The sequence below is a fragment of the Gossypium hirsutum genome, chromosome A12 (genome assembly GCF_007990345.1).
Source record: "Gossypium hirsutum isolate 1008001.06 chromosome A12, Gossypium_hirsutum_v2.1, whole genome shotgun sequence".
Classification (NCBI taxonomy): Eukaryota; Viridiplantae; Streptophyta; class Magnoliopsida; order Malvales; family Malvaceae; genus Gossypium; species Gossypium hirsutum.
In genome coordinates, this window is record NC_053435.1 from 48,667,698 (window position 1) to 48,672,530 (window position 4,833).

At 34.5% G+C, this 4,833-nt stretch overlaps 1 long non-coding RNA gene across 1 annotated transcript; it reads left to right on the forward strand.

Moving 5' to 3' along the window:
• The first annotated feature begins 3,250 nt into the window (after window positions 1-3,250).
• Window positions 3,251-3,666, forward strand: LOC121210841 (uncharacterized). The gene is made up of 2 exons (XR_005906055.1): window positions 3,251-3,394; window positions 3,632-3,666. It is a non-coding gene; the product is annotated as an uncharacterized lncRNA (long non-coding RNA).
• The last annotated feature ends 1,167 nt before the right edge of the window (window positions 3,667-4,833 follow it).

Below are 4,833 nucleotides of genomic sequence, written 5' to 3' on the forward strand. Positions count from 1 at the left end.
TTTTCGGAGTTGATTTGATTAAAGATGCTGAACGAAAAGTAAAGGTAATCCGTGAAAGTCTGAAGGTAGCCACAGATCGTCAGAAGTCGTACGCGGATTTGAAATGAAAAGACATCGAGTATCAGGTGGGAGACAAAGTGTTCCTTAAGGTTTCACCTTGGAAAAAGATACTCAGGTTTAGCCATAAGGGCAAGTTGAGCCCGAGATTCATTGGGCCGTACGAAATCTCCGAACGAGTTGGTCCGGTTGCGTATAGATTGATTTTGCCCCGGAGCTTGAAAAGATTCATGACGTCTTTCATGTTTCGATGCTTCGACGCTATCGATCTGATCCATCGCACATAATTAGCCCATCAGAGGTTGAAATTCAAGTCGACATGAGCTATGAAGAAGAACCGATGCGTATCCTAGCTCGTGAAGTGAAGGAGTTGCGAAACAAAAGAGTTCCGCTAGTAAAGGTGTTATGGCTCAAACACGGGATCGAGGAAGCTACTTGGGAGACCGAGAGCTCGATGAAAGAACGATACCCAAACCTATTTACCGGTAAGATTTTCGGGGACGAAAATTTCTTAAGTGGGGAGAGTTGTGACAGCCCAAAGTTGACCCTAGTCGGGAAGTGGTTTCGGGACCGCTAAACCGAGTCACCGAAATGTTGAATGTGATATTTATTGTCTAGAATATGTAATTATGAATGTGTGAAAATTTCAAGCTTCGATTTAGTCGATTGCATGTGAATTTAGTCAATAGGACTTATGTGAGAAAATTTTAAATGTGATAGGTCAATGTGTGAGGACCTATTAGTGCATGTGGACAAAGGGGGGACTTGCATGTCAAATTTCCCCCCTAATGAGTAGTGGCCGGCCATGACAAGGAATGATGGGCAAAACATGTCATGAAACATGTTTTGTTAATGGAAGAATAAAATAAGGAGTATGGGTAATAAAGAAATGGAAACAAAAGAAAAAAATGTGTGGTTGCCCCCCATTGCCGTGAGCTAAAGAGAAGAAAGGAGAAAAATTTGTGTTCATCCTTTCTCACCTTCATTTAGCCTAAATTAGAAAGAAAAAGAAAGAAAAAAATTTCTCATCCTTTGGTTCATCCTTGGCCAAAAATTTTAAGGAGGAAAGAAGAAGAAAGGTGAAGAGATTCGGCCATGCATGTAGCTAGGCTAAGGTATGTTTGATGATGTTCCATGAGATGCATGCATGTTTTAGTTATTAGCTTGAGTTCTACCTAGCCCATGGTCTAAATCTTGCTATGTGATGGAAATGGCACTTGACCATGGATGCATCATTCTTGGTTGATGTTTGATGTTGTGGTGATGAGGCATGAGGATGAGTTAAGATTCGGCCTAGGTGGAGGTTGTGTTAATGCCATTGCATGCAAAATATGAAGCTTGTTAATGATGCATGTGATGATGGCTTGATGATTCTTGAACCTCCTTTTTAGCATTTTTGTGTGAGCACATATGCGCATTGGTTGCTAAATGGAGAAGAATCGGCTAGCAAGATGTGTGCTAAGGCCGAATGTAACTTTGCATGTTAATGAGCAATGCATGTGTTAAATTGATGAAAAGGGGGAGGATGCTTTACTAGTGTGTATATGTGTGTATTAAGTGTTGAAATCGACCCCAAAAATAGACATGCATATTCGGCCAAGGGGAAAGAAATTAGCTAATATGTTGTGTTGATGCATGATTTTTGCATGTATGAGACTTTAATGTCTAATGTATAAATATGGGCTAAGTGCCTTGTGTTCATCTTTTTGATGCCTAAATGATGAAATCAATTTATTTGTTTAATTAAGCTCAAGAGCAAAGGGGAAATAAATCCGATAAAGGGAAGGAAAAAGTGGTCAAATAGCTAGCGGAATCGTTCGACAACACCCGAGGTAAGTTCTTGAGTAAGAGAGCTTAAATTACGATGTGATTAAATCATGTTTTAAGCAAATTAAAATCATGCTCTATGAGTGGCTATTGAGCCGAATGTGCAAGGATGGTGTGTGCCTTGTGTTGAGTTTTGCTAATGAAAAAGAAATACGAATGTGCCATGAATTATTGTTAGAGGTGCATGATTAATTGAATGCTGTCCGGGCTAAGTCCCGAAGGCTTTGTGCTAAGTGAATATATCCGGACTAAGATCCGAAGGCATTTGTGCGAGATACAAATTCCGGGTTAAGCCCCGAAGGCATTTGTGCGAGATACAAATTCCGGGTTAAGCCCCGAAGGCCTTTGTGCGAGATACTAAATCCGGGTTAAGTCCCGAAGGCATTCGTGCGAGTTGTTAAATCCGGGTTATATCCCGAAGGCATTGTGTGAGTTACTAAAACCGGGCTATGTCCCGAAGGCAATTGAACGAGGAGCTATATCCAGTTAAATCCCGAAGGTACGTGATTTGGTAATGAATGAGCTTGCTGTAAAATTCTAGCGAATACTCGAAAAACATCCCAATATGGGGATATGTTACGTATGTGTTGAATTTAATCGAGCCCTTACAAATAAATGTTCGCTCAGTTGATAAACGAGCTACCAGCCTTCGGCTAAGTTAGTTTATTGTGTATGTACATAAGGGTTGTTAATGTTGTGAAGCAAGTTTGATATCGGTAAATTGCGTATTATGAAATATTCCGTTTAGCTAAATGTGTGCTATTCTTTGTGTATGCTGGAATTCCTTGCTCAAAACTTACTAAGCATAAATTGCTTACTCGTTACATTGCTCCTCTGTTTTATAGATTTTTGGTTCTCCAGCTATCGGACTCGGGATCTTGAAGTCGAAGTCGCCCACACTATCAAAGGCTCTTTTGGGTACTATTTTGGTTGAATTTTGATATGGCATGTATAGGACTACCCATTGTTGTCTTTCGAGTACTTTATGAAATGTATAAGTGTACAGCCATGCGAAAATGGCTTGTAGAAGTGGAGTATGGCATTAGACCATTCGTGTTTATGAATGTATAGATGGTTTCATGATGTAACTATAGTTGGAATGGAAGTGTTGAGCAAATGATCAGCCACTGGAATGGCTAAGTATGATCATAAGTGGGCTTATGTATGACAAGGCCCTAGTTGGTCCATGAAACCCCAAATTAGGTAAGGTTTACTTTGAAAACAGAAGCTGATAGCAGCAGTGGTGTGGATTGGAAAAATCACAAGAATTCGTAGGAGTGGTTAGTGTATAAGTAACTACTGTGGACCCTAGAAGCGCTTCCTCATTGAATCTGCTTAACATGTTTAATGTTGCATGTCCAGGTGTTTGTGGAGTTCCGTGGACGTGAACCTTCACCCAAGGCATTCCTCAGGCACAATGGGTTATTACCAGTCACAGCCTGCACATAAGCTGCTTTTTGAGTTGCCATTCAGGGTTTTGCCAAAGGGAACATGGAAGCAAGTTTTACAGGTCATTCAATTTGCTATTATACACCATGTTTATGTTCAGTTCAGCTCTTCAATACTTTGCTAGTTATTGTCCTCAAAAGAAAAGAAAAAGAAAACACAATCCTTCTAGGTTTAAGTTCATGTGGGATAGTGCTTTAGAGATGCCTGAAAACCTTAAAAGGACATATATATAGTCTGAAATTTTCTTTGGTTTGGTGTTCTCTTTTTGTCATCACTTCACATGAAAATGGAGATTCAGATCTTATTCTTCGATCCAAAAAAAAGAAAAGAAAAGGAATCATGTACAATCAAGTCAAATGTTGGGGTGCAGCTTCTAATTGTAATATGCTAAGAAAATGTGAAGCAAAATAGATGGTGAAAACTTAATATTCATCAAAGATTTGATGGGATTAATGTTTAGATATGTATAATATTAAGGATGTTTATCATTGTTTTAGACTTGTAGAATATATATATTTTTTTCTACTTTGGTAATTTTTTTTCCCAATTTGGTACCTAAATTATCAATTGTTTCTACTTTTTGTTCATTTTGTAATGGATGTTAAAAGAAATTGTTGGACAACTTTGATCAATGGAAAAGCATCACTTGACATGTTTTGGCCAATGAAAAAATTATCATGCAATAATTAGGTTCAAATAAAAATATTGCATTTAAATTAAAATTAAAAAATTATAATATTAAATATTTAAAAACATTTTTAACTTTGTTTCACCATGGATTGAAATTGATTGACTATTGATTGGCATTGATTGTTCATGTCGTGTTATTAGAAAATGATGTCTTTTTTTTTAATATTATATATCATATTGATTAAAAATATGTAAAGGATAATATATAATATATAAAAAAATTTAAAAAAGTTCAAAAAAAATTTATATAAAATCTTAGAATATATAATTATAAATTTTAAAAAGTCAAAATAATATGTAAAAGATTTGAATAATTTTATAAAAATTAAAAAAGGTATTTTAGTTTCAAATAATTCCAAAAAAAGAAAAACTTAATATAAATACAATTTTAAAATTTATATATTTTAGAATTTTATAAAAAATATTTTTAAACTTTTAAAAAATTTTCAATTTCTTTTAACATTATTACAATTTTTTACTTTTTTTGTAATAACAATATTCATTTCAACTAATTTCTTTTCAATTTTTTTTTTTGTAAATTTTATTTTATAATTTATATGTTATTTTTTTCTAAATACTATATATATATATTTCTAGATTTTTTTATATATTTATTTATTTTTTTACATAAATATGCCACGTTACGTTTCGTGATTGATTATAAAAAAAAAATTTAGCATTTGTAAAAAAAAATGAACTAAAAAATATAAAAGATGCATACTTTAGATATCAAATTGAAAATTAAATATACTTTAAATACAAATTGAGATTAAAAAAAATTTAATTATTAAAGTGGGAAAACGAATATAT